Genomic DNA, 22421 nt, shown 5'->3' with positions numbered 1-22421 from the left:
GAGGGGTTATGCTATTAGTTAAGAAATACATAAAATCCAAGAAAGTGAACCCAGTCGACATTGCTGGACAGTGCACTGTCGAGTCAGTTTGGAGTGACATAAGCATTGGGAGATCAAAATTGAGAGTAGGAGTGTGCTATAGGCCTAATGACTCTGATGTGTATAATAATAAACTGTACAGGGAAATAGAGTGGGCCAGTAAATCAGAGAGTCTTATAATGGGGGATTTTAATTTCCCAGATATTGACTGGAATTTGGGGGCTGGTCACTCACACACTAGCAAAGCTTTTGTGGATTTATTGGATGATTGTTTTCTACATCAGCATGTTCGGGAGGCAACTACAGGGAGTAATACTCTTGATATGATTATCAGTAGTGATTCTTCATGCATTAAGAATCTGCAGGTAAATGAACCACTAGGTGGCAGTGATCACAGTGTGCTGAAGTGGGATTTACTCAAAGAGGTAACTACCATTAGGGGTAAAGGGAAGGGTTATTGCTTTCGTAAAGGCAACTACGATGGACTGAGACAGTATTTAAATTCTATACAGTGGGACCAACTGATGATGTTACCAACAGCAAATTCAAAATGGGAAGCATTCAAAGAATTTATCTTGGAAGCTATTAAGCTTTACATACCAAGTAAGAAATATTGTTCAAGGTTTAGGCCTAAGTGGATGTCAGATGAACTAATGAGGCATATGGCTGTTGTTGTTGTTGTATTGGGGTTTTTTGGCACAAGGGCCTCTTGGGCCATATCGTGCCGTTCAGGATTTGTTTGTCACTTTGATCACAGTCTATCATACAGATTTATGTGCTTCAAATAAGTAAACAGTTCCTCGAAATTTGCTTCATTGCCAAGAATATGAAAAAAGGTTAAGGGTTCCTTTAAGTTGGATAGGGAGCTAAAGCTTGATTTTCTGACTGTTGAAAGTTGGGGACATTCTATGAGGATGTGTTTTATTGTTAGCTGCGACTGACAAAAGAAACACTGAGGAGGATTCTCTCCCATAAGCAAAAACAGGTGAGTTGGGTGCGAATGGCCGATGCGGAGCCTTGCTAGAATCACTTCTTGTCGCCTGCTTCTCCTGGAACTAGATGTCCACAGTTGTGGCTCTTTTTTTATCTGCAGTAGTTTATTATTGGTTTGAGTTTTCCAAAGGACAGACCATTGTTTCCTGCATGTTGTTTTAATAACAGATTTGTGATCTGTGTAGGGAACTTTTATTTGTCTGGAAGATCCAGAGTTGGGATGCTTGCAGCAGCATCCGCATGTTCATTGCCTGAGATGCCAACATAACCAGGGATCCAGCAGAAGGTAACCTTCTGATTGACTGTTTGATAGTGAAATAACTTAGATCGGATCTCTTTAAGAATGGGGTGAGAGGGACAAAAAGTAGATTGAATGGCAGTGATTGCGCTTAAGGAGTCTGAATATATCAAGGGTTCCTTGATATGGTACTTGTTTATATTATCTAGAGCCAGTTTTATTGCGAATAACTCTGCAGTATAAATACTGCATTCAGTGGGAAGAGAAACAGCTACTGAGGAGTTGGAAGAGACTGCTGCAGCACCTACGGCTGTATCTGTTTTGGAGCCATCAGTATAGATATGTACTTTTGCTGAGTTTTCCAAGGAATGCGATTTATGGAGCTGTTGAAAATTTGTATTAGCCAGGGAGGTCTTCCCCCCCATCTTAAAAAGAAATTGTCACAGAGAGGTACGAATTCAGTCTAGGGAGGTTCGGGAGTACCAAGGTCTTGGAAGACATTCTGAAAATTAATGTTCCAACTGATCATGAGCTCTTGCAGTCGAAGCCCTGCTGGGCGATTCTCATTAGGTTTGTTTTGATATAGCATGGTGTATTTAGGGTCGAACAAGTGCTGCCAGCTAGGATGTGATGGAATACTCTTAATCTTTAGTGCATAGTTACATAATAAGGATTTTCTTCTTAGGTGCAGTGGAGGTTCATTTGCCTCAATATACAGGCTATGGATCGGAGATATTCTAAAGGCTCCCACAGCTATCCCAAGGGCACTATGCTGTATGGTGTTCAGACGTAATAGGGAACTGTTCCTAGCAGAGTCATAGACAGGTGATCTATAATCTAATCGTGATCTTATTAAAGCTCTATAGAGATGAAGAAGAGAGCTTCTGTCAGCACCCCAGGACATGGCGGAAACAGCTCTTAGGATGTTCAGTTTTTTTAAGACACGTGGTTCGAAGGTAAGATATATGGGAAGCAAAATTAAGTTTATTATCTAAATGTAGCCCCAACAGACGAAAATTGTTAGTGACAGGTATCAGGCTGTTTTTTAAAAATATTTCTGGATCCGGGTGGAGTTTTCGTTTTTTACAAAAGTGAATTGCAGTGGATTTTTTTTCGGCTAAAGAATAACCATTCCGCAGTGCCCATGATTCTATTTTAGCTATGGAAATTTGAAGTTTTCTTTCAATGATGTTCATAGTTTGGGATTGACAGGAGATAATGAGGTCATCGGCAAACATGTACGATTCTACTGTATTTGGTACTTCCCGTGTCATGTTTGTAATTCTTACTGCAAATAATATTGGAGTTAGAATAGAACCCTGTGGTACGCCCTCCTCTTGTTCAAAAGATTTTGATAAGTTGTTCATATACCTTACCTGAAACGTTCTGTTGCATAGAAAATTTTGTATGAATTGAGGTAACTGACCTCTCAAGCCAAAAGAATGGAGATCTTTTAGTACACCATATCGCCAGGGGTATCGAAGGCTTTCTCAATATCAAAATTAATCATGACTAGATGTTCTCTCCTTATAAAGGCATTTCGGATGTTTGCCTCAGCTTTTATCATCACATCTAGCGTGGACCGGTTCTTTTGAAATCCATACTGGCTGCTGTTTAGTAGGTTGTTTGCTTCTGGGAACCATGTTAGCCGCCTGTGAACCATTTTTTCAAGGACTTTTCCTAGACAACTAGTCAGTGAAATTGGCCTGTAGTTATGCGGAAAGGTACAATCCTTTCCTGGCTTCGGAAGGCTAGAACAATTGAGTGACGCCAGGAGAGTGGGTAGGTATTTTCTAAGAAAATACAGTTGTAATATTTTAACAATGTTGTTTTTGCTCTGTTGTCAAGTTGCTTTAACATTATATAATAGACCCCATCTGGACCAGCAGCACTATTGGGTGTTTTATTGAGTGCCCCTACTAATTCTGCTAATGTGAATGGATGGTTGTATGGATGTGAAACTGCCGTAGAAAAATTAATCTTACGCTTTTCTGCAGATTCTTTAATTCTTTGAAAGGTTGGGTTAAAGGTGGATATTGCTGATATGCTGGCAAATGATTCCGCTAAGGCATTTGCTATTTCTGCTGGTGATGACAACTCCTTCCCTTCCCAATTTAGTATTGTAGTTAGGGACTGGACATATTTGCCATTGAGCGTTTGAATTTTCCTCCAAATAATTCTACTATCTGTGTCCTTATTTATACTTGAGGAGAAGCTGATCCAGGCTTCTTTCTTTGCATTTCTTCTTATTTTGCGGAACTTGGCTCTCAGTCTTTTGAAGTTAATTAGGTTACTAGTTGTAGGGAATTTACGAAATAAATTCCAAGATCTGTTTTTTTCCCGTTTCGCATGCGTACAATCTTGGTTCCACCAGTAGTTACTATGTTTCCGTTTCCCCGGTAAAGATTTTGGTATTGCAATGGTGGCAGCTAGTAATATTTGAGTAGCAATGTGTTCCGTGACATTTTCTATGGTCTGAGATTGTATAATTTTATCATCTAATTGAACATGAGAGGCATATTCACTCCAGTGTGCCCTACGGAATATCCAAATGGAGCGACGTGGGGAAGGGGAGTTTGCAGAGAATTGGCAGGTGATCACTGTTCATTGGACTGTCAAGAACAGACCACTCCATAATAGTATATAAGGAGGGAGAACAGATCGAGAGATCTATTGAACTCATGGATCCAGTCGAAAAATGAATGTAGATTGGCTCGCCAGTATTTAAAATGGTGAGTTGATGAGCATCAAGAAAGGATTCTATTTGCTTACCTCTCTTGTCAATTGTTGGAGATCCCCACAGTGTATGATGTGCATTGAAGTCTCCGAGCAAGCAGAACGGAGATGGTAGCTGGTCTATTAGATTTTCTAGGTCGTCTGAAGTGAATAAGAAATTAGGAGGGATATATATTGACGCTATTGTAAGAGTGATGCCAATTTCAATACGCACTGCCACTGCTTCAAAAGGGATCTGAAGAGCAATATGTTTCGATGGAACGTTGTTTCTAACAAGAATTGCCACTCCTCCACGGGCTGGCGAGTCTATTCTCCTATCTCGTCTGAAGATGGTGTAATTTTTAATGGTAGGACACACTCGTGCATTTAAGTAGGTTTCCTGTACGGCTATGCCTGCTAGACCATATCGGTCGATGAGATCATATAAATCGTCTTTTGTATTGCGAAAGCCTCTACAATTCCATTGGAGGAATCTTTCCATTAAGTGGTTTTGTTGTTTATTTTTGTTTCTGACTGCTTTTTAGTTGAAACTTGCTTGGATCGATCCAATTTCCTTTCTCTTTTTTTGGAAAGTAGGGACGTGTGACATCCATCTCATCAATTGCATGCAGTTCTAATATACCATCATCTGATTCATTGCGTTGGTCAACATCCATGCCCGTAGCAACTGGTGGGTTCAGAACTTTAGTTTCTGCCACTTTTGGTTTTGCTGTTTGAGGCACGTCGGTTGGAATGGTAATTGGGGTGTTACTGGCTTGTTCAGCTTTTTGCTGTGAAGGACACTGTTTGGAAGCAGAGAGCAAGGAACGTGCCCAATCGGCGATGGATATATTTGGAGGAACTGTAACATCTGTTTGAATACCTACTGACTGAAATTGTTTAGCAGCAGTGGCATATGTACGCTTTGGTTCTGTTATGAGTATTTGTCTTCTTGCCTCTGAGTATGTGACTTTATATTTTTGGATTTTTTCCCCTTGTTTCCATAGTTCGCATATTTTGGAAAAAGCTGGGTGATTACCTTTACAGTTTGGGCAATGAGAAGTAGCAGTGCACTCAGATTGATTATGATCCTTTGATCCACAATTTGGACATATTGCCTCACCTCTACATGCAGTTTGGGAGTGTCCATATTTTTGGCACTTAGCATTAGCATTAGTAGAGGCATTTGATGCAAGAAAGCAAGCTTATGCAGCATCAGCCAAAAAAAAAAAAAAAAAAAAAACCACTTCCACTTCACCCCTCCGTTCGTTCAAAATAATTTATAGCACCTGATTGGATTCGGGATGTAAGGACGCACACGGCAATGAAGATAGCCAGCTTTGACAGATGTTGGTAGGATAGGAGAACTAAAAGTGAGTATTATACTCCTTGTGGGAACAAGAATACCATCTTTCCGAGTCAGGATTCTCCTTGCTTGGATTACTTTTTGTTCTTGAAGCTCTTGGACTATTTCCTCTTCTGATACATTTACTAAGTCCCATTCTGCAATTACACCCTTCGAGGAGTTTAGGGTGGCATGGGGAGTGACTTTTATTGGTTGTCCACCAAAGGTAGTCTGCTTTAATAACTTTACAGAGTGTTGAGCTTTACTGGTCTCTACAAGAATATCCCCGGACTGAAGTCGCCTTACCATTTTCGGTGAACCTGCAGCAGACTCAATACATTTTTGTGTAAGGAATGGCGATAACTTACTCAGGGGCTGCTCTGAGAGAGAGTGTAGAATGAGGAATGATGGTATCTCCTCTTGAGGGGTTGTTCTCAGCCTCTTGGGTTGAGAGAAGTCATTATCATTGTCATTTATATTGTCTCGTCTTGAGCTCAATGGCTCTATAGGTGGATATATATTTTTATCCATCTTTGCTCCTTTCAGCCCTGGGAGAGTGAATTTCTCCTCCCAGGTTACCGGCCCCGCCACAGGGAGGCAGGAGCAGTGCCGCTAGAGTGACCAAGCGGTATAAAATTTAGTACGTTAATTTAAAGAAAAAAAGAAGAAAGGTGTTTTTCCTTTCTTAAACTAGCTTACGATTTGTGAGATAAGTTGCCTAATAATAGGAAAGTAAGAAAACTTTTATAACTGAAACAGAACTATATCTTTAAGAAAACGCTCTAATAATCACTCAGGAAATTGCTTGATCACTATAACGCTTGGCACCCGGGGCCTAGAGGCATATGGCAGAGAAGAAAAATGCATGTTATACATATAAATTAACATGTGACACAGAAGCCTATGATAGATACAAGTTGATCTGTAACCAAGTTACAAAGGAGGTTAGGCAGGCAGAGGCAGATTACGAGAAATCTTTGGGGAAGGGATGCAAAGAGTTCTTTACTTATGTAAACTCTACAAGGAAGGGGATGAATCAGATTGGTCCACTTAATATCGATGGGTCAACTGTTGATGATTCTGCTCAGGTAGCTAACAAATTAAATGAATATTTTGCATCGACATTCACATGAGGAGTTATTCAGCGAGGGGGAATGCCAGAGGTGTATTGAACTCTGGCAGTAAGCTAGAGAATCTTGTAATAACTGAAAGTGGAGGAGAAATTGTTGAAGATAAATACAAGAAAGGTACCTGGGGTGGATGGGATCTATCCAGTTATATTAAAGGAGGCAGCAAAGGAAGTAAGCAAACCATTAGCCATAATTATGAGAGCTTCCTTGGACTCAGGGGAAGTACCCATGGACTGGAGATGTGCAAATATGACCCCAATTCACAAAGGAGGAACAAAGGGCGACACAAGTAATTATAGACCTGTTAGTTTAACTTCTGTTCCAGGAAAATTAATGGAGGCACTGGTTAAAGAAGCACTGCAGGATCATCTAGACAAGACTTCAGTTATAGCTCAGACACAGCATGGTTTTGTTAAGGGGAAGTCTTGCCTGACCAATTTGATTGGATACTATGATGCAGTCACAAAAGAACTGGATGCAGGGAATAACTTTGATATCATATACTTGGATCTTAGAAAGGCTTTTGATACTGTTGCACATGGAAGACTGCTGCACAAATTGGAGCAGTGTGGCATTAGAGGCAAATTGCTGCTATAGATAAAGGGGTGGTTGAGGGGGAGAAGACAGAGAGTGGTAATCAATGGACACTGCTCATCATGGACTAATGTTATTAGTGGAGTCCCTCAGGGTTCAGTATTGTGTCCATTATAGTTTTCTGTATTTATAAATGATATTGATGATGGTATATCAAGCTTAATGTCCAAGTTGGCAGATAATACAAAGGTTGGCAGGGTTGTCAAGGACACTACTGACGCTATGCTACTGCAACAATATCTGGAAAGGTTGAGCAGATGGGCTGAGAGGTGGCAAATGAAGTTTAACATTGACAAATGTAAAGTACCACATAAGGGAAACAGTAACCCCAGACCAACGTATCGACTCTGTGGTTTTACATTGACAGTGGTAGAGAATGAAAGCGACCTGGGGGTGGTTGTGCAGGCAGATATGAAGTTTTCTGAGCAGTGCAGATGGGCTGCAAGAGTAGTTCATGGTGTATTGTCGATGATATATAGGAATTTTTCTAGCAGGGATAAGGAGGTGATTATTACCTTGTATAAGGCAATTGTCAGGCCACATCTAGAGTACTGTATACATGTCTGGAGGTCTCATTTCAAGAAGGATGTAGAGATGCTGGAACGAGTACAGAGAAGGGCAACAAGATTAGTGAATGGAACAATGGGGTGCTGTTACAAAGAAAGGCTTAAATTTTGCAAATTACAGTGTCTGGAGACTAGGCACCAGCGAGGTGATCTGATAGAGGTGTATAAAGCCTTGAATGGTTTGAGCAAGCTCAATGCTGATAGGATTCTTCCTGTTGCTCAGAATAATCACCTGAGAGGGCATAAATTCAAATTGAGGAAAGACAGATGTAGGATAGACGTGAGAAAATTTGCCTTTAGCCAGCGGGTGGTTGGTTGGTGGAACAGACTTCCATCCCTTGTCGTGGAAGTTGATAGCCTAAATAAGTTTAAGGCTCAGCTGGACAGGTATTTCGAATGAACAGTGGTTATTTTTTAACCACAGTGGAAGTGGTTATTTTTTATTTATTTATTTTTTTTTTGGCTGATGCTGCATAAGCTTGCTTTCTTGCATCAAATGCCTCTACTAATGCTAATGCTAAGCTTGCTAGTAATCTTAAAAAAATCTATTCAAAAACATAAGGAAGTACTTTTTAGAAGATAAGTCAGATTTAGTGATAAGAAAATGTGTAATAATACTCCTATGATCATATCAATTTGTTAGAAAAATGTGAAGAAACTAAATTATCTGAAAAAGCTAAATTTTATAGAACATTACACGAAAGGTATATATTAGCATCAGTAGAGGCCAATGATGCAAAAAAGCAAGCTTATGCAGCATCAGCCAAAAAAAAAAAAATTCTATTTCACCCTTCCGTCCGTTCGAAATACCTGTCCAGCTGAGCCTTAAATTTCTTTAGGCTATCAACTTCCACGACAAGGGATGGAAGTCTGTTCCACCAACCAACTACCTGCTGGCTAAAGGAAAATTTCCGCACATCTGTCTTTCCTCATTCTGAATTTATGCCCTCTCAGGTGATTATTCTGAGCAACAGGAAGAATCCCATCGGCATTGAGCATGCTCCAACCATTCAAGTTTATACACCTCTATCAGATCACCTCCCCGGTGCCTAGTCTTCAGACACTGTAATTTGCAAAACGTAAGCCTTTCTTCGTAAGAGCAACCCTTTGTTCCATTCACTGATCTTGTTACCCTTCTCTGTACTCGTTCCAGCAGTTCTACATCCTTCTTCAAATGAGGCCTCCGGACCTATACAGTACTCAAGGTGTGGCCTGACCATTGCCTTATACAATGGAATAATCACCTCATTACCCCTGCTAGAAAAATTCCTGTATATCATTGACAAGACACCATGAGCTACTCTTGCAGCCCGTCTGCACTCCTCAGAGAACTTCAAATCTGCTTGCACAATTACCCCTATATCTGACGCTATATCCCTATATATCTCCATATCACTATATCTGACGATTACATTCACGCTCAAAATGTTTGGAAAGAATTTAACATAAAAAACATGGGTGAATATTTGATTTGTATTTAAAAACTAATATGTTATTATTAGCTGATATATTTGAAAATTTCAGAGATCTTTGTCTAGATGCCTATAAATTAGATCCTGCTTGGTATTATACAACTACTAGTTTATCCTGTAATGCAATGTTAAAAATGATAAATATTGAATTACATTTATTAGCATTAGCATTAGTAGAGGCATATGATGCAAGAAAACAAGCTTATGCAGCATCAGCCAAAAAAAAAAAAAAAAAAATTCCATTTCACCCCTCCGTTCGTTCGAAATACCTGCCCAGCTGAGCCTTAAATTTATTTCGGCTATCAATTTCCACAACAAGGGATGGAAGCCTGTTCCACCAACCAACTACCTGCTGGCTAAAGGCAAATTTCCGCACAGCTATCCTACATCTGTCTTTCCTCAATTTGAATTTATGCCCTCTCAGGTGATTATTCTGAGCAAGAGGAAGAATCCCATCAGCATTGAGCATGCTCAAACCATTCAAGGCTTTATACACCTCTACAGATCACCTCGCCGGTGCCCAGTCTCAGACACTGTAATTTGCAAAACTTAAGCCTTTCTTCGTAAGAGCAACCCTTTGTTCCATTCACTAATCTTGTTGCCCTTCTCTGTACTGGTTCCAGCAGCTCTACATCCTTCTTGAAATGAGGCCTCCAGACTTGTATACAGTACTCAAGGTGTGACCTGACCATTGCCTTATACAAGGCAATAATCACCTCCTTATCCCTGCTAGAAAAATTCCTGTATATCATTGACAAGACACCATGAGCTACTCTTGTAGCCCATCTGCACTGCTCAGAAAACTTCATATCTGCCTGCACAATTACACCAAGTCCTTTTCATTCTCTACCACTGACATTGGTACCACAGAATTGATATGTTGCTCTGGGGTTACTGTTTCCCATATGTAGTACTTTACATTTGTCAATGTTAAACTTGACATTTGCCACCTCTCAGCCCATCTGCTCAACCTTTCCAGATCCTGTTGCAGCAACAGCATAGCATCAGTAGTGTCCTTAACAACCCTGCCAACCTTTGTATTGCCTGCAAACTTGGATATTAAGCTTGATATACCATCATCAATATCATTTATAAATACAGAAAACAACAATGGACCCAACACCAAACACTGAGGAACTCTGCTAATAACATTAGTCCACGAGGAGCAGTGTCCATTGATTACCACTCTCTGTCTTCTCCCCATCAACCATCCCTTTATCCTTAGCAGCAATTTCCTCCAATGCCACACTGCTCTAATTTGTGCAGCAGTCTTCCATATGCAACAGTATCAAAAGCCTTTCTAAGATCCAAATATATAATATGAAAGTTATTCCCTGCATCCAGTTCTTTTGTGACTGCATCATAATATCCAATCAAGTTGGTCAGGCAAGACTTTCCCTTAACAAAACCATGCTGTGTCCAAGCTATAACTGAAGTCTTGTCTAGATGATCCTGCAGTGCTTCTTTAACCAGTGCCTCCATTAATTTTCCTGGAACAGAAGTTAAACTCACAGGTCTATAATTACTTGCATCAGCCTTTGATCCTCCTTTGTGAATTGGGGTCATATTTGCACATCTCCAGTCTATGGGTACCTTCCCTGAGTCCAAAGAAGTCTCTCATAATTACGGCTAAGAATTTGCTTACTTCCTTTTCTGCCTCCTTTAATATAACTGGATAGATCCCATCCACCCTGGGTGCCTTTTTTATGTTTATCCTCAACAATTTCTCCTCCACTTTTCTCTCAATTATTACAAAATCATCTAGTTCACTGCCAGAGTTTACTTCACCTCTGGCATTCCCCTTCCTGAATAACTCCACATGTGTGAATGTAGATTCAAAATACTCGTTTAGTTTGTTGCAATCTAAGTAGGATCATCAACAGTTGAACCATCAATATCCAGTGAACCAATCTGATTCATCCTTTTCATTCTAGAGTTTACATAGGTAAAGAACTCTTTTCTGTTTTTCTTTGCATCCTTTGCCAAAGATTTCTCATAATCTGCCTTTGCCTGCCTAATCTCCTTTGTAACTTGGTTATAGACCAGCTTATATTTATCATAGGCTTCCATGTCACTCATTAATTTATATGTAACCCATGCATTTTTCTTCTCTGCCATATGTCTCATTAGTTCATCTGACATCCATTTTGGCCTAAACCTTGAACAATATTTTTTAGTTGGTGTGTAAAGCCTGGTAGCTTCTAAGATAATTTCAATGCTTCCCATTTTGAATTTGCTGTTGGTAACATCATCAGTTGATCCAACTGTATAGAATTTAAAAACTGTGTCAGACTATCGTAGTTGCCTTTACAACTATTTTGATGAATTTGAGGTATTGCTGAAAACATCAAAGGCAGATATTGTTGGGATATCAGAGACGTGGTATCACACAGATATAAGGAATGCAAACTGGAATTTGGGGAGTACAATGTCTACAGAAAGGATAGAGAGGATAGGAAGGGAGATTAAAAGTCAAAAACCCTTCCCTTTACCCCTGATGGTAGTTACCTCTTTGAGTAAATCCCACTTCAGCACATGTGATCACTGCCACCTAGTGGTTCCTTTATCTGCAGATTCTTAATGCATGAAGAATCTCTACTGATAATCACATCAAGATTATTACTCCCTCTAGTTGCCTCCCAAATATGCTGATGTAGAAAACAATCATCCAATAAATCCACAAAAGCCTTGCTAGTGTGTGCATGACCAAACCACAAATTCCAGTCAATATCTGGGAAATTAAATCCCCCATTATAAGACTCTGATTTACTGGCCCACTTTATTTCCCTGTACAGTTTCTTATTATACTTATCAGAGTCATTAGGCCTATAGCACACTCCTACTCTCAATTTTGATCTCCCAATGCTTATGTCACACCAAACTGACTCGACACTGCACTGTCCAGCGATGTCGACTGGCTTCACTTCCTTGGATTTTATGTGTTTCTTAACTAATAGCATAACCCTTCCTCCCTTCCTATCCTGTCTATACTTTCTGTAGACATTGTACTCCCCAAATTCCAGTTCTGCATTCCTTATATCTGTGTGATACCACGTCTCTGATATCCCAACAATATCTGCCTTTGATGTTTTCAGCAATACCTCAAATTCATCAAATTTATTTACAAACTCCTAACATTGGTGTACATGCAAGTATACATGCACCTGTTTCTATTCTTAGCTACCCTAACACAACCCATGTGTTTACTTGTATTGCAATGACTCCCAGCAGTCTCTGAAATACCCTGCATCTTGTTTTCCAGGCTGCTGCTCATTCCAATAGAAGCAGTTCAAGAATCACTTTCACCTCTGCCAGTGGTTACTGTTAATCTATTAGTCCTTGTATCCCCCCCAAACTAGCAGTTTTCTGACCCACCTAACACTGCCTCGATAGCATAAGCAAATAGTCTTGCACTCTTTCTATTTAAGTGTATCCCATCCCTGTAGAAGCAGTCTCTCCTGTTAACAAGTACAGTCCAGGCTGAAAAAAATTCTACCCCTTGAGCCTTGCACAATCTTTCCAGGGCCGAATTGATCGACAAGGCTCTCATCGTATACTCCCTCCTATCGTGTCTGGGCAGAATTGCAGACACTTTCAAATTCAACCCTAATTCACGGCTTTTTTTCAACAGTGACCTGTACTTGTTAAGTAATTCCACCGATCTCCTACTCTTAATATCATTAGTGCCAACGTGTACCTTTTGTGCCCTTAAAAGATGATATCCGCTCTACAACATCATCAACCTTTGCCCCTGGCAGACATACCCTGGTCCTGTTCCACCTATCCTTTTTACATACCATGTTCCCTGTTTCCCTGACAATAGAGTTACTAACAACTACTAGTTCCTGTGGGACCAGCGCATTCTGCCTTGGGGGTTGCCGCTGTGTTGCGTGATGATCAAGTGCAAGCTGTGGCATTGATGTGGGCAGCTGAGAGCCCGATGGATGCCTCAATTTAGTTCCTTCGAGGGTATTTGCCCTGTCCTTCAAGCTCTCATATAGGCCCATAACAACACTGAGTTGTTGCCTGATTTCCTTACGCTCCTTACATCGTGCACACACACACAAAGACATCACCCATGGTAATATCATGTCCTGTACCCAATTGCTCCACAAACATCAAGCAAGCAGTGCATTTTAAAAGGCTGTGATTCAGAGGGCAACTGCCTCCCCCACTTCTCCCCTGAGCCACAGCACTCCCATTAGCTTGATCCTTTTACTGATATCAATATGTACTTAATGGTAGAAAAAGGAATTAGAGGTGGAATTAATTACTGTTGTGCTAGACATGCAAAAGCAAATAATAAATATCTAAAAAAGATTTTAATAAAAATGAATTATCAACAACCTTAATGTAGTTAAGAATGTTGATGTAGAATAGATGTACGCAAATTTGCCTTTAGCCAGCGGGTGGTTAATTGCTGGAACAAACTTCCATCTGTCATTATGGAAGTTGATAGGTTAAATAAATTTAAGGAGGAACTGGACAAACATTTAGAGGGAATTGTTTTGTAAATTTTTTTTTTTTTTTTGGCTGATGCTGCATAAGCTCATACACTTGCTTTCTTGCATCACATGCCACTACTACTGCTTAAATGCAAATAACTTACATGGATGATTGATGTGTGAATATTTAACTTATGGAAGATTTAAATGGGTAGATACAAATTAGATGTAACTCAAATACTTAATGATTAAAAAACTGGATATATTTTAGTAGATTTGCAATATCCTAAAGAATTACAAGATTTACACAACTATTTAGCTTTAGCTCCTGAACATGTAAATATAAATAAAAAATATCCAAAATTGAAGGCTACATTACATAACAAAGAAAAGTATATATTACATTACAGAAACTTAAAGTATTTAGTGTTAGGGCTAAAGCTAACAAAAATACATAAGAGTATTAGAATTCAAGCGATCTACCTGGTTAAAATCTATAGATTTTCATACAGATAAAAGTACTAAAACTAATAACCCATTTGAGAAAGATTTCTACAAGTTAATGAATGATTCTGTTTATGGAAAATGTACGAAAACAAGTTGATGTTAGATGATGTTGTGATGGAAACAAAGTTGAAAAATTAATAGCTAAATCTAATTAGATATATCTCATAAGAAATGAGATATATCTAATGAAAAATTATGTGCAGTTCATAGGAAGAAAACTTTAGATAAACTTATTTCCATTGGAATGTGTATTTTCGATATATCTAAGCTGTTAATGTATACGTTTCATTTTGATGTCATGAAACCTAAATATGGTGAAAATCTAAGCTTTCTATATACCACGTCTGGCCAACCCAAATCGTTCTGTGGGCGACCTTGATGAACTACAAACTTTCCACGGGCCGCACATAAAATAAAACAATCTTTTAAAAATAAAAAATCAAATGCCATAAAAATTTATTTTATTTATTCATTTTTATTATATATATACACATCAATGAGATATTTGCTTTTCTTTGCAATCACTCAAATTTTTTAAAAATCTACTTCAATATCAATCTTAACTGATTTGTTATTGAAGCTTGAGATTTACTTTTTTGAAAATAAAGTTTCATATTATGTGAATCCAAAGTGCTCAATTTTTTGTGCAAAAAAAAATCTTAATTTGAGATACTTTTTTCACTGTCACATACGTGTTGTAAAAGATGATTTTTGATGTCATGATGTGAATGTGTGTTCACTGTTGCACTGTAAATCAATTTTTTTTTTTTTTTTTATGAAAACCCCAAACACAAGAGGTATTAGAACACATGTGGGCAATCCCCGGCCCACAAGCCATATCCGGCCCTCCACTTCTTTTGATCCAGCCCTAATCTATTTCAGCGAAGTTTGTCTGATTCATGGTGGGAGAAAATATGGGGTGTTCTACTAACTCACATTAAGCTGGCGTCATATGACTTGCACAAAACACACCATGTTTTCTCCCACCAAGTCTCTTTCTCACTTTGACTAGCAGCGTGTGTGAACGTGTTACGTGTCAGTTCAGTGCCTGCATTGATGTTGTGTTCTGCTCGGTGCTTGCATTGATGTTGTGTTCTGTTCGGTGCCTGCAGTGTAGAAGAGAATTTGTTTGACAGTTCTGAATATCACCTATAAATTTGGGACAATGTCAGGGGTTATGTCAAAAAAAAGAAAATTAGATGCAGAGAATTGTCAATTTCAAGACAACTGGACGGAGGATTATTATTTTATTCGGAATAAAGGATTTCTGTATGTTTGCTGTGCAAGGAATCCGTATCTATCATACATACATACATATTTGGTTTTTAGGAGCATTAGCAACTAAGGCCATATTGCTCCGAGGATATGCGGTGATCATTCCCTGACCTTTCCGCATCCTCCGTATTTGGTGGTTCCGGGTTCGAACCCCGGTCTAATCAAGAAGCGTGTGCTACGCACTGCCGCGCCTGCCCACCTGGCTACGGAGGCGCCCAATATCTGTCAACAAAGAATACAACTTGAAGAGACACTTCGAGACATGCGGATCACCAAAAAATTGATGGACAACTACGAAAAGATGAAATACAGAAGTTGAAGAACTTGGATACCCAGCAGCAAATGTAATAAGCAAAGAACGCAGCAACACAGCATTGTCAAAGCCAGCTTTGTGGTAAGCGAAAAAAAAAAAAAAAAAAATCGCTAAGCATCCTAAGTCATTTGGTGAGGGAGAATTTATCAAAGAATGTCTGCTGGATGTTGCAAGTATAATATGTCCTGAAAAGAAAAAATACTTCAAGAATATTTGTTTCTTGAGACGTACTGTTGTCCGACAGATAGAAATTATGGCTTATGATATCAAAAAAATTTAAAAGAGAACATTGCTAGATTGAAAGCATTTTCAATTGCTTTGGATGACAGCACCGATGCCTCCGATACAGCACAACTAGCAATATTTTTTCGAGGAGTTGATGCGGATTTCAACATCACAGAAGAATTATTGCCGCTTCGGCCTTTAAAGGAACAACTACCGGTGAAGGTATATTTCAAACAGTCAACACAGTCTTCGAAAGATTTGGGCTTAAATGGAGTTCACTATCTGGCATATGCACTGATGGAGCCCCTGCAATGGTTGGTGCATGGAAGGGATTTATTGGAATAGTTCATGAAAGGGCAATAGAACTACAGATCCATCAGGAAAATTTAACAAATTTTCACTGCATTATCCACCAATAAAACCTGTGCGCAAAATTGATTAAATTCACAAATGTTATGGAAGTTGTAGTAGCCAGTATTAACTTTATTAAGTCACATGCACTTACTCACCACCAATTTAAGGAATATTTGGCAGACCTATTTTCGGATTATGAAGATGTCTTATTATTGTGAAGTGAGGTGGTTGGGTAAAGGAAAAATGTTTAAACGATTTTATGATCTGAGACAAGACATTGCAGATTTTATGGACATAAAAGGAAACACAATGAACCAAGTAAAAGATGATGAGTGGGTGTGTGATTTAGCATTTCTTGTAGATGGCACCAGATACCTAAATGAACTGAATCTCAAATTGCAAAAACAATGACAATTGGTTCATGAACTGCATGGACATATCAAAGCTTTTTGTAATAAACTAAGATTGTTGGAAAGTCAGATATGGAGAAGAACTGAAGGCACTAATAGAGCAATTTGATACAAGGTTTGCCGACTTCCAAAACAAAGACTCCACATTCGCTATATTTGCTCGTCCGATGGATGCTAATGTAAATAATGTGCCAGAAAATTTTACAGATGGAACTTATTGAGCTTCAGGCGGATTTAGTGCTAAAATCACAATTTAACAACATTGCTTTGACGGATTTTTATAATTTTTATTTGGTGGAAGAAAATATACAAATTTACGTGACTTTTCAAGAAAAATCATTTGTCTTTTCGACAGCACATATATGTGTGAGCAGTTTTTTTTTGAGGATGAAATACAATAAATCAAAAATTTGGACAAGAACAACGGACAAAAACCTCAAATTCTATGCGATTATCCTTAAGTAATATTAACGTCAATATTGATAGTCTCGTAGTTCAAGTACTAGGCCAATCTTCAAATTAAACTGTTATATCGTTCATTATATTATAAAATTTATGTAGAGCTTTATACCAAAGCATTATATTATAAATAAATGAAATATGAAGTAGCAACTTGTTTTAATTCATTTAATATTAATTTATTTCATTTAATAATTTGGTCCGGACCTTGACTTGGAGATAGAATGATAATTTCGCCTCCGAACTAGGAAAGGTTGCCCATGCCTGTATTAGAACCTTTAATACTTAGTACCGTGCTTGGGTTGGAGGTTGAGAAGACGAAAGAAGATATTTGTTGACATTAGATTTGAACTTCTGTAGACTGTAATTTTCAGGAAATACATATGAAGGAAGGTTGTTCCAGACAACAGCAGTTCAATGAATAAACAAGGAAGATGAAAAGTAGGTTCTGTGAGTTTTAAGTTGGACAGTAAATGGATGTTGGCTGGTGGCGGCATATGTTCAGACTGTTTTGAAAGAGAAAGAGCAGGAATTATAGAAGCCAATTCGGAAGAATAGTGCCCATGGAATTATCTGTAGAAAAGGCATGCAGCAGAAACAGTATGTCTATAAGACAGCGAATGGAGAGACTCTGTTAGAGATGAGTAATTACCTAACTGCCCCCTTCAGAATGGAATAAAGAAGCCTGAGAGAGGTTTTGGGAGCACCACTACAAATGTGGGAACAATATTCCATCGCAGGGCAGATCTGCGATTTGTACAGAGTGAACAGCTGTTTGGAAGAAAAGTAATGCCAAGAACGAAAGAGAAAAACCAAGTTTTTTAGATGCAGAGGAAGCAATATTTGTAATGTGATTGTGCCAAGAGAGTTTAGAAGTCAGGATAATCTCCAAAAGAGATATATCATCTTGCCTAGAAACAGGAGTGTCACCAAAGATAAGCTATTTTTTTTTTTTTATTTTTGGTTTTCAGGAGCATTAGCAACTAAGGCCATATTGCTCCGGGGATGTGCGGTGGTCATTCCCTGACCTTTCCGCATCCTCCGTATTTGGTGGTGACGGGCTCGAACCCCGGTCTAATCAAGAAGCGTGTGCTACACACTGGTGCTCCTTCCCACCTGGCTACGGAGGCGCCACCCAAAGATAAGCATAGCAGCAGAAGAATCCTTTTTGCGAGATATAAGATAAGACTGAGTTTTAGAAAGATTGAAATCAACTAAGTTGTCTTTGCCCCACTGAAGAATTACCGGCATTTAAGGAATTGGTAGCGAATATTTGAGAAGTTGAAGCTGATTGAGCAGGGCAAGGTTTCTCAAACTGGAAAGTGGAATGCAATGTGCTATGATTGGCAAAGCTACGGATAGGATTTCTAGTCAATGGAAGAAGTCATTAATATACTGGAGGAAAAGAGTGCGGAAAAGAACTGAACCTTGGGAGACACCAGCATTAGTGGAGAAGTTACAGGACAGAGAGCAATCAGAGAGAAAACTGAATAACCAATTACAAAAAACAGTTGAGAAACCGTAAGATGGAAACTTGTTTAGAAGACTGTTATGCCAAACACAATCGAACGCCTTTGAGTTGTCAAAAGAAATTACTTGTGTTTCACCTAACTTTTCCATTGAATTTGTCCATAAATGGGTAACATAAGCCAGAATATCACCAGTGGACTGACATTGACGGAATCCATACTGGCGATCATTGATTAGACGGAAGGTTTCTAGGTGGTTTAAGAGTTGGCAGTTAATTGATTTCTCCATTACTTTGGAAAGAGTAAAAGTAATTGCAATGGGACGATAACTGGATGGGAAGGATTTGTCACCCTTTTTAGGAACTGGTTGGATATGAGCAAATTTCCAAGCAGAAGGAAAGACACCATTGAAATAAGAAAGTGAAAAAAGGTGGCAAAGAACATGAGTAAGTTCGGCAGCACAGGTTTTGTGAACAAGTGGGGAAATACCATCAGGACCTGGAGCTTTCTTAGCATCAAGATTCATCAAAATCCTTCTGACATCCTTTTGGCGGAAGACCACAGGAGGCATTGAATGGAGTGTGTTGGGAATGGTAGGAAGTGTTTTACCAAGATCATTAATACATGCATTTGAAGAAAAATGGGATGCTAGCAAGTCAGCTTTATCCTTGGCTGAAGTGACAACAGAACCATTTGGTTTTGACAGAGGTGGGAGCAGAGATGAGGAAACGTTGCTGCCAATAGCTTTCATGATTTCTGATTTCTGCAAGAGATCAGAATGCTGGGCGGCCAGAGATGGGCAAAAGTTGCTGCCAATAGCTTTGGCAAGAGATCAGAATGCTCGGCGGGCAAGAAGCTAGTTTTCTACTCTTAGCCTGTTCAAACTCTAGTTTGGACTGATTAATAACTGCTTTACAATTGTTGCGAGCTTTGATGTAGGCAGAAAATGAAACTTGTAGGCAGAAAAAGAAACTGGAAACAAGCCAATTATGATATGCAACATTGTTCTCTTGAACAACCTTAGCACATTTATTGGAAAACCAAGGTTTCGACAAAGGGCGAGATTTTAAAGTGAAGTGTGGAATAAAAGATTCCATTCCTACAAGAATAATTTCACTGACACAATCTGAGCAAACATTGACATCAGAAGTTTTGAAACAGTAAGCTTAACAAGGAAAAGAAAAGAAATCTCGCAGGTCATCCCATTTTGCATTCTTGTAATGCCAAACAACAAGAGGTTAGGAATAGCCATGAGATAAAGGCTCCATTGGAGAAGAAACAATCACCAAGTTGTGATCGGAGGTTCCTAAAGGACCATTCACTTCAACCGTGTACTTAGAAGGGTTGTTTGTGAGAAAAAGACCAAGTGTGTTGGCTGTATGGTTAGGATTGTCTGGTATTCTGGTAGGTAAATGAACAATCTGTGGGGAGTCATTAGTAATTGAAAAGCCTCGGGTCTCGATCAGCTGGGTCTGTATGACTAGAAAACGGTAGCCAGCGGGAATTGTGAACATTAAAACCACCAAGGAAAATTACCCTCACTGTTAGGAAAGTTGGACTGGAGAAAATCAAGTTGTAAAGAGAGGAAGTCAAAGAGTTCCAAGTGATTAGTGGAGTTGGGAGAATGGTAGAGACAACAGATGAATCTGACAGAATGAGGTAGAGAGATTTAAAGCCAGTGAAAATAGAAAAGGGGAGATTCCAAATTACCAAGTCTCTAACAGGGAATATCGGAACAGACATATGCACAAGTACCACCTTTGAGGCGAAAGGAATCGTACAGTGAATAATTTGGGCAACTGGGATGAGCAGTAGTTGAATTAACCAATAACTGAGATTCTGTCAGAAAAAGTACATGGGGTTTGGCAGACTGCAAGTGGAAATCGACATCGCTGACATTAGAACTGAGACCATGTATATTTTTGAAATGAACTAGGAAGTTTTTGGAAGGTTTACAGCTTTTCGCAGATAAGCTTACTCTATTAGTTTGACAAATCATGGTGTATTCAATAGTAAGAAAAATGTGGGGGGGGGGGACATGCTGAATGAAGTAATGAAATTTTTGGATAGGGCATACACATGGTAAGAATATACCCAGATCCTCGACATAAGGCGAGTCAGCGGTGAGCCTACAATTTTAAGACACAGTAGTGAAGAAACTGTTTTTGTCATCGACGAAGCGCTGGTTGGGCTGGCGATCAGATTCATTTATGAAAATCATCGTTCACATTCACTCGATGAAATTGGTATCGTACTCAGAGAGTTCATCAAATTCTTCAATTCTTCCGAAACTTTCTTATCAATTAAGTATCCACGAATTGCATCACTTTCATTTAACTGTAACCTAATTGACAATTTTCTAACTTCACTTTCACCAAATGCCAACAATTCATGTTTAGAAGGATTAATATCTTCGTAGTCCTCGTTTTCTATCTCTCATCATCGGTATTGTCACTGGTTCTTAAATTTGAATTTTTTGTTTTCTTTTTTTTTTGAAACTGTCCAAAATATCGGTGTCATTCGGATATTCAGGTACTGTGACCATGTAAACAGAGATAAGGAAATTTTACGGAAAAATGTGGATAACGTACTTCTGCGAAACAACAGATGATTATTTGTCAGGGTAAAAGAAAATCACTTTTCTAATTCTCGAACGGGGCGCTTGATTCACAAAGGTGTCCAACCAAGGAAAGTGAACAAAAAGAGCATTCTAAATTTTGTTAATTATCAAAAAAATTCTCAATAAATGTTTTGTTCAGTAAATGTAATTGTGTATTGTACTTAATAAAATTTTCAAATATTTTCAATTTTACTTTTACATACAACAAGATATGGAAAATGTAACACACTAAAGAAATCTAACTTTGATTTTTTTTTGAATATGGCCCCTGTCCAGGAAAAGGTTGGACACCACTGCAGCAGGTGGGCAGAGCCCATTGGGAATACACCTTGATCTGCTCACTCTTGATTAACGCAACTCCTCCATATGTTGGACAGGTGGTAGGATAGTTTTTACCAGGTACCACTAAGTTGTAGAATGCTTTACCTCTCTTAATTCGCGCAGCAACACTAATTGCCTGAAGACCAGAAATGTGAACAGTGTGTACCGAGTTAATTCTCTCCTAATCCGTTTGATATATGAAAATTTTCTTCGCTCAACAAAAAGTATTTTAAATTTAACTTCCAAGGGGAATTCAAAATAATTCGCTATAAAATCACTTCGTTAAACGGAGGTCCGACTCAGTAATTTATAATTATAAAAATGGTTATACAGTTTTATACAGAAAATACTTCGAAATTTGTAATATTCTGTAAATTACAAGAATTACATGTTTTCATGCAATGTGAATTTTCACATGAAAATTCAATTGCATGTGAAAACATGTAATTCTGTCCAGACATAATAGGAGGCAGTATATGATGAGAGCCATGTCAATCAATTTAGCCTTGGAGATATTATACAAGGTTCATGGGGTAGAATTTTTCTCAGTGAGATCTGTGCTTGTTCACGGGAGAGCCTGCTTCCACAGGTTGAGATACACTCAAAACAAAAGGTGGAAGAATATTTGCTGATGATAACGAAGCAGTGTTAGGTGGGTCAGAAAACTGCTAGCTTGGGAGAATACACAGACTAATAGAATTGAAGATTAAAATAACATTGACAAATGCAAGGTACTGCATATAGGCAGAAGTAATTCCAGATTAACATAGTGTGGTATTACACTCAAGGTAGCGGAAAATGATATAGATGGACAGTGTACTGGTTGAGTCAGTTTGGTGTGACATAAGCACTGCGAAAGCAAAACAAAGAGTAGGAGCGTGTTATAGGCCTAATGCCTCAAATGAGTACAATGAACAATTGTACAGAGAAA

The 22421-nt window shown here is 38.8% G+C and overlaps 1 protein-coding gene across 2 annotated transcripts in view; it reads right to left on the bottom strand.

Annotated features, from left to right (window-relative positions):
* LOC150089721 (uncharacterized) overlaps nt 1-22421 on the bottom strand; it is a 105453-nt gene that overhangs the window by 44510 nt on the left and 38522 nt on the right. The window lies entirely within an intron of this gene.

The sequence above is a fragment of the Mastigoproctus giganteus genome, chromosome 2, assembly GCF_048544385.1.
Source record: "Mastigoproctus giganteus isolate SK-2022 chromosome 2, ASM4854438v1, whole genome shotgun sequence".
NCBI classification, from domain to species: Eukaryota; Metazoa; Arthropoda; class Arachnida; order Uropygi; family Thelyphonidae; genus Mastigoproctus; species Mastigoproctus giganteus.
This window is presented reverse-complemented; position numbering and strand designations above follow the sequence as displayed.